The sequence below is a fragment of the Eptesicus fuscus genome, chromosome 8 (assembly GCF_027574615.1).
Source record: "Eptesicus fuscus isolate TK198812 chromosome 8, DD_ASM_mEF_20220401, whole genome shotgun sequence".
NCBI classification, from domain to species: domain Eukaryota; kingdom Metazoa; phylum Chordata; class Mammalia; order Chiroptera; family Vespertilionidae; genus Eptesicus; species Eptesicus fuscus.
This window is the reverse complement of record NC_072480.1, coordinates 60,287,466-60,300,678: the sequence shown is the minus strand read 5'-3', so window position 1 is coordinate 60,300,678 and position 13,213 is coordinate 60,287,466.

The following is a 13,213-nucleotide window of genomic DNA, read 5'->3' as shown; positions in this document are numbered from 1 at the left end:
TCCCATCCTATCTTCTTTTCCAATCTCCCTCTCTCAACTCACAGAGTCTAAGTCTCACATTTAAGAGTTGGGAATTTGAGAAAATGTTTTAAAAATTTTAATTTCTTTTTTAGACTTGATCATTGAAACACACAGTGAGAAGTTTAAACAGAGAAAGGGGTGTACAATGAAAAGCACACTTCCATTTTAGCTCTGTGCCTAGCTCCCCTCTGCAGAGACCATTGTTAGTAGCTTCTAGAGTATCCTTGCTGCAAGAGTTTTTGTATATGCAAGCACATATGACATTTTATACAAATAGTATCATTATTATGCACACTGTTCTAAAGCTTCTTTCTAAAACTGTACATTCTTCTTTTCACAAAGCACCATTCTTTCTTTCTTTCTTTTTGTCTTAACCGATTGTAAACCTGAGCTGAACTTTTAAACCATATTTAATATCCTATAAAGTATTCAGAGATAAACTCACCCAATATCAATGATTACATTCCTTAATTGAATTGGATTCTAAAGATACGATTGTAAAGGGTTTTAATATTAAATCCATAAACTGGATCTAAATTTGAATGGTCTGATCTCTTATTCTAGGAACAATTATTAACAAATGCTTGGTTTTATTCCTTTTGAAATAATGAAGGCCTGATCTGTTAAGTAGTTTCAGCTATTGATTAAATAAGAACGAGATACAGATATACAGCAGCATAAAAACATTTCCCTTTTAAGTATTTTCTTATGTCAAGTTGGTAAGTTGCTCAGATAAAAATAATCAGTTACCTATTCATTTCACATCTTATTTCTTGAATGTCTTCTCAATTCAAACCGTTTTTCAGGTTCTCTCAAGTTTTGCCTCCTCATGAAACCTTTCCCATAGCTCAAGCTAATATTGCTCTCTCCCCATTTTGACTTCCCAAAGAGCTCAGTGCTATACATTGGGCATATATTTCTGTAGCATCTCTCATTTTCACTTTTGAATGGGTGCTCATTTCCTGTGACAAAATGCTACCTCCTCAAAAAAGGTGGCCTTGCCAAAACCGGTTTGGCTCAGTGGATAGAGCGTCGGCCTGCGGACTGAAAGGTCCCAGGTTCGATTCCGGTCAAGGGCATGTACCTTGGTTGCGGGCACATCCCCAGTAGGGGGTGATGTGCCCAGTAGGGCAGCTGATCGACGTTTCTCTTTCATCGATGTTTCTAACTCTCTATCCCTCTCTCTTCCTCTCTTTTCCTCTCTGTAAAAAATCAATAAAATATATTAAAAAAAAAAAAAAAAGGTGGCCTTGACTTCAGGGAGAGGTACTTCAGAGTTTCCATGTTCTAGCAAGGAAATGCCAGTATTATCCAGTAGTGGTGCTCTGAAAGAGGTCATGTGACCTGAAGTAGCTGGAGGGGTGTGGGCTGAATACCCCTAGGAGGTGGAGTAGGGCTTGGGCTCTCAGAACAAAAGGCAAAGGCAAAGACAGCAAGGTAAATGAAACCAGGCAGGCAGGCATAGGGGCAGTCAAACTCTCTTCCCTGCTCTGGCCAGTGTGGCTCAGTTGGTTGGCCATCTTCCTGTGCACTAAAAGGTTATTCGTTCGATTCCGGTCAGGGCACATGCCTGGGTTGTGGCTCGATCATGGTAGAATCTTAAAAGCAGCAAGAGAAAATCAGTGAAGAAGAAGGCGGCGGCGGCGGAGGAGGAGGAGGCGGAGGAGGAGGAGGAGGAGGAGGAGAAGGTGAACAATAAAATGTCAATAAATACATATCTATCAACAATTGAATTGAATCTAAAAATCTAAATGAACAAGGAATCTAATGATCAAAATAAGCTGATGAATAAAATAGAACCGGAGGCATGGAAACATGGAACAGACTGATGATCTCAGAGGGAAGGGGAGAGAGGGAGGTAGGAAGAAATTAACCAAAGAACTTATATGCATATATGCATTACCTATGGACACAGACAATAGGGTGGTGAAGGTTTGGGGCAGGGTGGGAACCGGGTGGAGAGGGGACATGGGGGAAGAAAGGTTAATATTCTCAACAACAAAGATTAAAAAATTCATGATAGGCAGTGGAGAGCCCGTCCCCCTCAGCCAGGCTGACTGAAGAATAGGAGGTGAGGCTCATGGCAATAGCTCACAGCCTTGAACTCTCCCCCTGGGGGGAAAAAGGTGGGTGGTGCACCAAGTCCATGCGCTTTTTGGGCTGCAGTGGATGCAGCGGAGGAAATGCAGTCCCCCAGGAGGCAGGGAAGGCTGAAGCCAAGGTGCCACAGCCCTGTGCAGTCGCCTGGGGAGGGGCCGAAGGCACAGCCCTGAAGGCAGGTCTGCTGGAGCTGAGCTCTGACTCCACCTATTGGCTGGGTAATGTTCATAAGTTCTCTAACCCTTCTCAGTTTCCGTTTCCCCACTGTAAAATAGAGAAAAGGAGAAACACCTATTGTACAGGGCTATTATAAGAATTAAATGAGAGAATCTGTGAAACATGCCCAGCAAGTGGTGTCCTGAGTGCTCAGGAGGCTCGCCCTGCACACTGCTCTCTTCCTTCAGAAGCAGTTTAAACTCCAGCTCTTTGTGGCTCCCCAGGAAAGCTTCGTTGTTCTACTCTGTGCCTCCCACTCTTCACCCACATATCCATCTGGAGACTATCTTATTGTATTTCACTGGTCTTTTCGGCTATGATCTGCTTAAGATCACAATTCCAGTGCACAGCAGAGGGCACATAGTCGGTGCTGAACGCCTATTAACACATCTTCTCCCTTTTCACTCTGCCAGTGGTTGCTCACCACCGTGTCATAGTCCCTGGCTGCACTTGTTTTTATTATGTTCCCTAACAAGAGAATTAACTCCTTTGAGGGCCTAGACTGAGGTTCCTATTTCCTTTCGATGCCTTATACCACACAGCCCTGTGCCAGAAACATGTTAGGTTCTCAGGAAATGCTTCTTGACATCTATCGATTTGACAATAAGTAACTCTTTTAGAAGGACTGAAGAGGCTGTGTGGTTAATTTAAGATTATGGATGATTTTCAGTGTTTTTTGTTAATCTGTATTTACAAATTTTTCTTATTTGCATAATTTAAAAGGGAGGGGAAAAAGAGGGCTCTAAACCTTCTTCAACACAGCAGAACAGGACAGCAGAAAGTTGGATCTCTTTGTTCTGGCTCCAAAAAGAGCATGGGTTTGTCCTAATAGTTGAGTCATTTGGGGAACCAGAAGCTGCCAGAGCACGAGCCCAGGTGAATTTGGGTCATAAACCCACGAGCGAGGATCATAGTCACACATGGCGAGATTCAATAAATGTCTTAATAACAGCAATCAAAACCTTCTCTCCATCTTTCAAGTTACTTAAAATGCTCTGCTATTTTTAAATGCAAGGTTTAAATAACTTCCTAGATAAACAGGTTTTAAAAAACCGTTCAGATGTAACAGATTAAAAGCTAAATAAAGGTTTTGTGTTCAAAGGGATATAAAGAAAACAAACAGTCCAACACAAACAGAAGCATGTCTTACTAATGCAAACGTTTTACTTAATTACTAGTAATCAATTACCAGGTCATTATTTGTCGATCTTCAGGAGGTGTGCCTGGGAGATCCCCTTTGAAGAGCAGCTGCTGGACATCACAGGCCTTGGCGGCCCCCAGAACATTATGCTGTCCAATGGGAATGCGAAATCATCAGGTCCAGGCCTTTTGGTGCATGGCATTCTTAAGGGTTGGACCTGTCAACCCTGGGTCCTAGGATGTATCTGCCCCTGGCCCGCCACACAATCTGTGCACATAGTTGGGTCCGCTAGCCCTTAAATAAAGGGTTCTCTTTCTCTCGATGTGGAAGGGTTTTGTGTCACTCACTAGCTTCTGGGTTGGTTCTTGAGACCATTTTGGAAGCATAGCCCAACTTTCCCCTGGAGTTCAGGTTTATACTATCTCCAGCTAACACCTCTTTGGATGCCTGAGCAGGAGTGGGGTTGACTTTGGTTTTCCATGGAGCCTCTGTGGGGTGACAGGAGGTGTTTTCCTTTTAAGAGGGCATCCTATGCCGGGCTATACTATTTCAAAGTACTGATTATTAGTGTGTATTTGCAATTCCCCATGGCCTACCAACTCGAGGGTATAGATGGGGTCTCGGTATTGGTAATAACTCAGAGTTTTCTGACTTTTTTGCCCCAAGTCTTTATGCGGGGGCCTGATGCGGCAGGGATCTCCCTTTTCCGTGGCCAGCACGGAAAGAGAGATGAAATTGGTTCTTGGTAGAGGTGGCCGGGGATTGAGAAATAATGAAATAAAGAGAGTTGACACAGAAATAGATTCAAGCTGGTTCCCGGGTGGGTCGCTGACCTCTTCTGCTGGACTGCCTTGAGCCACGCAGCACATTTATTTATTTTCCAATATACAAGGGGGTTTCACCGGAAAACTTAAGATCAAAGGAGCTTGGGAGGGCCCAGGTCCTATTCATTTCCTGTTTTCCGGTGCTAGACTGGATTTACATCTCAAAGCCCTCTTCTGGAACCTGGACAAAGGTAAGTTAGGAACTGATAACACCCCCGCATTCTTGCAGGGGGGGGGGGTAACTGACATGACTCTGCCAATGTCTCAGGCTCAGTTAATCAACAATTTAAAGAATGTCCATGTGTCTTCCCAGGGGGCCCTCTACATCTTTATTGAAGACCTCAGCAACCAGAAAGACTCTCACCTATACCTGTTGAGGTTAATATATGTATTTTCACAAACAAATCTCAGATTGCCAGGCACCACCATCGGACTTCTGGTCTACCAGGTTTCTCTCACTTCCTACTTGTTGTCAGGGGCACTGACGTAGATACGTTAGCGCCTTCCGGTGCTGAGTGCTACTGTGTTCTGCATAAAAGAGCTGCTGGTGGGTCTGGAAGCACCCTTGTCTGACAGATCTTTATGACAGATCTCCTTCAGTTCCTGCAATTCCTTTCCATTGGGCTTGATGCAACGACAGGCACCATTTCCATTTCATTTCCCTGTATCTCCATGTCATCATAGCTATAATGCTTCCTCCTTATGTAAGCCAAAAACCTAAAGTTCCTTTGGAGTTCATCTCATGGAAATGACTTGTCTTGGGTCTGTTACACCATTCAATCAAACATGACCATAGATCCTAAACCTCAGTAATAGATATAACTAAAATTGCCTGCATAAAAATGGGTACATGGAATGTATTCTAAATTGTATATATCGACAAGCTGAAACCAAATCCTTCAAGTAGAATTAAATATTTGGACATTTCAGGCAGTCTAATCATGTGAGGAGGTTGTGGGTCCTTAAAAATGCTGTTTTAAAATATTGATTCAACATTTATTTGGATGGCACAGGGGAGGGATGAAGGATGTGATAGCAAGTGGCAACTCTCAGCTTTGATGTTGGACAGATTATCTCCTGCCTTCAAATTTTCCTACTTCACTCAACTGAGAGTGTTTAAATGACCTCTACTCACCCTGCTTAGAAGGTACTTCAGCAACTTTCAGATGTTGTTTGAGAATGTTCTTTGAAGAGCTCACTCCCCCACCTAGAGCAGCTATTGCAGTGCAGTAGAAACCATCCTGACAGACTTCCACTTGACCGGTTAGCCTATGCTTTCCATTGCTTTGAGACAAATCACCTGATGATCAGGACTCACTGAAAGCTCATGGCCAGTTGGCCACTCTCTGCTATCCCAGCACTCTCTGCTCCCAGCAGTTGAGTTGTATCCATGCCAAAAGTCATTTTATTGTTCTTGTTTCCAAACCTATGCATGCCAGTTGTACTTATTCTATATAATAAAAGCATAATATGCTAATTAGACCAGACGGCCTTCCGGACGACCTTCCGGATGAAGCTGGGGCTGTGAGGTCTGAGGCAGATAAGGCCTCAGAGGTGGCCACCGTGGCGGCAGGGGCCGAGGCACCTGAAGTGACAGCGGGGGCCGAGCCTCTTGAACAAATATTGTGCATCGGGCCTCTAGTTATTGTGTAAGTGTGAAAAGCAAAAGACAAAGAAATAATTGGAGTTTCTAGGAAAATGAAATTGGATTATTTTGAAAGACTTAATAAAATGGAGTTGCCGGCTATAGATATTATATGCCTGTAAGGGGGGCTCAGCCCATTGACCTGTTGTACTTTCCACTTAACATGACCTGAGAACTTAACAGTTCTTCCCTTGAGGTGATACCAGCCTTGAAGGGAAATTTATTACTACAGATTTGAAGGGAAATTTATTTGATTATTTTGTCTTTATTGGAGGACTAGACATGATTGGGTAGTTGATGAAGAAAGATAAATGAAAAGATAGGGGGAAATTGTGAATGTATAAAGAGGTGTGTTCAACTTGTTTCATAAGAATTATTATGACTTTGTTCTAGTGGAAATCATGGAACATGCATCATGATATAATAAATGTAATGATGTTAATTAGCCAGCTTATACTCAAACAAGGCATACATGCATAAAAAGATTTGTGAATGATGAACTGTTAAATGTTTTGAGGTAAAATAAAGTGTTTAAGGTGCCAATGTCCTTTTTTTCACGATTCCCTGCTTCAACCAACCTTTTCAATTACCAGTCCTACTGACCAGCTCCAGTTCAGTCATTAAGAGGGCATCTATCTACTCCATTTCTTTCAACTAGGTTATTCTCCTGTAAGATCCAGTAATTACAGTCTGTTCTAGCTGGTTACCTGTCCTGTGGTGTTTGGCCTGCCTCAAGGGATTGGCACAATGCTGCCTACTTAGCCCATCCTATAATGCTGCCTGCACCTGAGATTTTAAAAAAATTCCCAGTAAATATTTTAGGTAAGATGCTAGTAAACTTTCTTTGATGAAAGGTAATTTCATAGTCTAGTAATGTAAGGAATAGCTGGGTTAAACAAATAAAATACTTTTTTGTTTGTTTATTTTTTACTGCCAAATTTTCATATCCTTTTGTGTTATAATTGGGAAAAAGAAAAGGAGTTTGGGGAGATGGGCCATCATATTTATCATTTATCCATACTTAATTTGCTATGGAGGCTCTTTTTCAAGAATTGCCATTTGAATATATCAGACACACTCAAGAAAATTCTTTGTAATTGATTTTTTATGTCCTTAATCTGGATTTTCAATTCCTTGAGGCTAGGAATTGTGTGTTATTCATCATTGCATTCCCAGGGCCTCCCACAGTGCCTGACTCACATACTCCCTCAGTAAACTTGTGTTAACTAAATGTGTGGGCACAGAGTGAGTGCCCAATTTACTTCTTGTCATGACAGTACTCACAGCTGGGACCCCAAAGCCATATGCACCATAGTTCAGTCAAGTTGTGAAGAGATAATCACTCTTCATGAGCCACAAGTCTTGAAGACAGCACATATGGCCAGAATTTAATGCCCACATCAGATTTTACTTAGAACAAATCTGAGCTTAACCTCTCATAGCTATAAGCATCAGGGTCGGTAGGCTCAACTCAGAGCAGTTACATTGGTGATAAGTTTACAAAGGCAAAGGAAATATTTTCAGGGTCATCTGAGCAGGCACAAGCTCCCGGGTAGATGGGTTTGTGGCACCATGATTCCAGAGTATCCTAGAAGTTGGGTCTTCCCCCTTCTAAGGGGGCCATTCAAAGCTTGATGGTTCTGGGAGGAAGAAAGGACATCCAAGAGGCTGCTATACAAACAGTGCACAGGTTGAGAATGATGCCTGGCAAACAGAGACACTTGGTGGGGAGCAGCCAGGCATACACACAGCTTTGGAGCAACCATGCCCAGGACCCCCAGTTCTTATAGTCCTGTGGCATGAAATAACCCACTGTGGGTGGATGGAAGTGTGCCATCATCCCATTTCCCGGACAATGGGCTGGACCCCTAGGTGGCAGGGATGATTACTACCTAAAATAATGCTATTAATTCTGCTTGCAAGATGTAATCTAGCATTGTGGTTCAGAGCACTGAAGCCTGGCTTTGAACTCTGACTCAGCTACTGACCTTGTGGAAGTCATTCAATCTCTCCTCGCCTCAGTTTCCTCACCTGTAAAATGGGGATGATCATAACAGTACCGCCCTCATAGGATTGTTGTGATCATGAGATTGGTAATATAGGTACCCAAACAGAGGCTGGAATATGCTAAACTTTAAAAAAGGTGTTTTCTATATTATTATATTAATTATTTGTAATATGAAGATAGTCTTATCTTGAAAATTTAGTACAAAGAGATGAATGGAAAGAATTTATTTAAAGGAAATGTCTTTTTAGTATTCTCAGCTGTGCGGAGGCCCCTAGAGTTGCATTTAACACAACACACTTCGCCTTAGGACAAGCAAGGGGAAGGGAGCTGCCTGCCCGCTGAAGTGAGGCTGGAATGAAAGAGGTAGCTCTCCCTGTGACATGAAGAAAGGATATGCGATGAGAACTAATTCTGAAAAGCGAGGGCAGCAGCCCTCATTCCTTTGCTAGGGCTTCCACAACAATGTAGCACAAACTTGGTGGCTATTGTCTCAGCTCTGGAGGCCAGAAGTCTAAGACCAAGGTGATGGCATGGTTGGCTCCTTCTGAAGGCTCTGAGGGAGACTGTTCTGTGCCTTTTGCCTTGAGTCTGGTGGTGTAAAAGCGTTACTCTATTTCTGCCTTCATCTTCACATGGCATTCACCTTGTGTGGTGTCTGCATCCACACTCCTCCCTTTTCCAAGAACACCAGTCATATTGAGGTAGGGACCACTCTAATGACCCCATCTTAACTCATTACATCCTCAATAACTCTCTTTCCAAAAAGGTTTCATTCTGACATACTGGGCGATAGGACTTGAATATATGAATTTTGAGGAACACAATTTCACCCATAATGAAGCCCTGCTGGGGTTCCCCAGAAGCTACCACCGAGGATGAACCAAGAGAAGGTTCTATGAATTCTCAGTGGCAGAAAGTGACTTTGCACAGGAGCTTAAAATGGAACAAAATCTTCCTCTTCATCGAAGTAAAGAGTCACAAAGCAACCGGTACAGTAATGCTGGCTCAGCTTGCACTGTCCACCTCAGTACACAGGACTCTGCACCAACCTGTCTGCAGCATCCCAAGGCCAGTGGCAAATGGCACCAGCAAGGGTCCAAGCTGACTGAGGAAGGTCGAGAGCTGGCAGGCCTTGGTGATAGTCACATTCTCTGTGTCTCATCCTGAGCAGACAGAAGGCCGAGAACACATGGCTCCCTGGCATCCCTGCCCTGCTTTGTGTGATGTTGCTTTCAATTATCGAGCCATCGAAGGTGCCACAGCCCACCGGTGCCTGTCAGGAGCTTTGCTGGGTTGACAGGAGCTTCTGACCTCATGGAACAATGGATAGGTCTCTGGTACAGGTCCAAGATGCTGTGCCCCGTCACAGCTGGTTTTGAGTTTTGCAGATGAGGGTCTTTCCTGGATGGAACAGTCTGAAGGAAAGCATCTGTCCTGAGATAGAGGAGGAGGTATTAGCTCATTTTTACTGAGTTTAAATCTGCAGACAGACTCTGAAACCCTTTTCTTCCTCTCCTTCCCCCTCTTAAAGTGGTTTTCAGATTTGTATACACATCTGTACACACTTGAGTTGGGTCCATGAATGTTTACTATTGACAAATCACTTTGACTTAGGCTTGGGGGAAATGAAAATTTATTTTAAAAAAAATGAACAAGAAAATATAAATAATCAGAAGGAGCAGGCTATTGTTTATAGGAAAGTATAGACAATTCAAATAGGGGTTTAAATACAGAAGAAGGAACTGAATCCAGGGAAAATGTGTCTCTGATCACACAGGTGCTGCTTAGAAATGGTGTTGTTGTAAAACCTTGTAGGAAGTTGGTTAGAGAGATATGAAATGGAATGTTTAGGAAAGGATCTGTTGTTCCACTTCCTCAAGAAATGGGTCAACCCCAGTAGAAGCTGTGATACATCATTTGCTTTGAAGTTGGAGAGCCAAGATTCCCTACCCCTGGTTATGTAGTAGCTGGTGACTGCATTTGGGGGCAAATGGAGGTCATGGAAAAGAGCTTTTATCTCCTCTCAGCTCTCTCCAAGACACAAAAAGTTTATTCTAATGCTATGGACTTTCACAAACCCATCACTATGGATTTTCACATACCTATCACCTAATGTATTAGGAAAAACATGGGACTCGATTCAGAAGGTCTGGTTTGAGTTCTAGTTCTGCCAATAACTATGTGGCTATGTAATCTTTGCTAAAACTTCTAACTTTCCCAGACTCATCCATAAGATGTGAAACAACACCTGCCACCCAAGATCATTGTGAGCTGCAAATAAAACCTCTTATGTTCAAATGAAATCACGTATGTCAACACACCCATTGGCTAGAAAGCACCTCCATGTGGATGAAGGTTGGTGGTAGGTGTTATTATGCTGTTATTATTTAGTATTGAATTTGTAATTACTCTACCAAGGAAAAATAGCAACAAATAAGCAAAATGTAGTATATTCATACAATAGAATATTATCCAACCATAAGAAGGAATGGAGTCCTAATATAGCCTACAGTATGGATGAGCCTTGAAAACATTATGATGAGTAAAAGAAACTCCACAAAAGATATTACATTACTCAATTTATATACAATGTCTAAAATAGGCAAACTTGTAAAGACAGAAAGTAGATTATTGGTTGCCTAGGCCTGGGAGAAATGGAGGGATTGGGAATGATAGGTAATGGGTGTGGGGTTTCTTTTTGCAGTAATGAAAACGTTGTAAAATTGATTGTGGTGATGGTTGCACAACTCTGAATACACTAAAAACCATTGAAGTGAACACTTTAAATGGGTTAATTGTATGGTACAGAATTATCTATACTAATAAAAGGGTAATATGCAAATGGTCAGGACACCCTCACAAGTTATGACCAATCAGCAGGCTGTATGCGCAGCAGGCACGGGTGGGTGGGGACTTGCAGCATTGGGGACTTGTGTCACGCTTTCACAATCCATCACCCAGGAGGCCTGGGGCCCGGAAGAGGCCTCTGTGTAGCGAGGCCTGGGGGTCCTGTGGCTCCGTGCGGCGCAGAGGTGGGACCCCTGGCTCCGGCCTACCTCTTTGGGGCGATGAATCACAGGACTCCCACACTGTGACAGGGCACAGGCCAGGCTGGGGGACACCCCCCTCCCCCCGAGTGCATGAATTTCGCGAACTGGGCCACTAGTATCTTAATAAATTTATTACCTGAAAAACAGCAGCAATTGGAATGATCAAAGGGTTCTTAACATGAAACAGTATCTTTCTCTCTTTGTACTCATTAAAGATATTTGGGTCCCTCTATTGACAAGAATAGTTATGAGCACTTGTAAAATGGCAGGTATTGTGCTAAGCATATTATAAGCATTCTCTGTTTCATCCTCACAACACAGGTTTTTGTTCCGGTTTTAGAGATATGTAACAAAAGCTCAGAGAGGTTAAGCAACTTCCTCTAGATCACACAGCTAGTGCATTGCCATCAGCCTCCATCTTACCGGTTACTTCCTCATATCATCATTGAGAGCATGTTGAAATGTCTTGAACTCTATTCTGTTTCTATGAGCTCTCATTAAGTTTAAATGGTTAATCTTATTTAAATGTTTACCATGTAATTTATGGTTAGGGGAGAAAATCAGAATCTACCTTTTGAAGAGAAAAAATTATTCTAGAAAGGCATAAACTTGGTATCAGCAACTCCCTCTGACTTTACTGCCAGGAGCATGTTTTGATCTTGAGAGCATGCCTGCAAGGTGTGCATGTCTCAGTCTTTTCTTCTTCTAACCACCTCATTAGAAAACCAGAGCTTTAGCCAGACATGACTTAAAGCCTACTGTATGTGTGTACCTGTTTTCAGAGACAAAAGGAAGGTGGGTTCAGTTGATTAATTCTGGGGAGCTGCTTAACATTTTTATAAGATTTTGGGGGCCCACTATGGTTTTGTGATATACTTAGCATGAATACAAAAGGATACACACAACACAAATCCCCAGTTTCTCCACTCGCTCGCAATTGCTTTCCGCTTTGAGGCAGGGTCGGAGGCTACTTTCCAGCCGGGCCACCAGAATAGATTAATTTTGTCATTACCCTTTCTCAGTTTCTGCCTTTGACCAGACAAAAGAGGTTAATTGTGTGCCATTTCTCAGGAGAATGAGGTATCAGCATTTTAATTCCTGATATTTTATGAATTGTGGGCAGCTAATTAAAACTTAAAGATTAGAGGAGCTATTTTGGCTAAGAGGCCATTTGCAGGATTGTGAAATGAAGAGAACAAAGGGTTGTCTTTTCTTTTTATTCCTACAGTTTAAATGAAACTTCATGCTGAAATAGAGCCTTGAATTGCTTTACACACTGAGTATTCATTGTATTGATTTTAATTTTAATTTTGTAGCAAGTGGTGCAATATATGAAAGCAATTGAGGGGTTAATATTGGGATTATTGGGAGTCTTAACTAGCAAGATTTGTGTTTGGAGACTCCATTTGACCCTACTTGACTTCTGAGAGACATCTTAAAGTCAGATAGGAACCACTTACAGATTCTATTAGATGTCCTTAATTACCATCTCAGAACTCAATACGTATTTAGATTTTTCTCTTCTGTTCTCCCTGGCAATTAACTGTTTGAGTTGCTACATAATAGATTAAAGGACCTGCCACAAGCATTGGGCTTTTTCTTGGTTCATTTATTACCTGGTTGACTTTCAGGCTATCCCATTTCGTTGGACACCACTTCAACCAAAACCATCAAGGACCCACACCTTGGGATGTGAATGAGGAAGTTACCAGCCTCTACACTACTTTGTGCAAATTAGAAAAAAAAAAAAGGCACATCTCCAGCTGATGCAATTCCCACAGACATGCCACTTGGAGGATCAAGCATGGATGGATTTTAGCTCCTACCCACCTCCTTGACTATTCTGAGCAGAATTCTGAGCAGAGCAGAACCCAGTCAACAGAGTATGTGGCCATGATTCAAGCAGCTCTTTCCACTCATTTCTTAGCCATGTGTCTCATATGCTTCTCGGTGTGAAATAATTACTTCTTTCTGAGATGGGATTAGGTTAGATGAGATTTGAGTAAGTATCCCCATGCGAACTCCTTGGGTACAAAACCAGGCCTTCCTTGATCATCTTTTATATCCCCAAGTACCTAGCTTTTTCCTTCCATCTAAAATTGAATAAGTACCAACTAGGACCCAGGAAGTACCAACTAGGTGTTGGATGTTCACCAGGAAGGACACAGGCAATACTCCAGATGCTATAGAAATTACCCTCTAATAAGA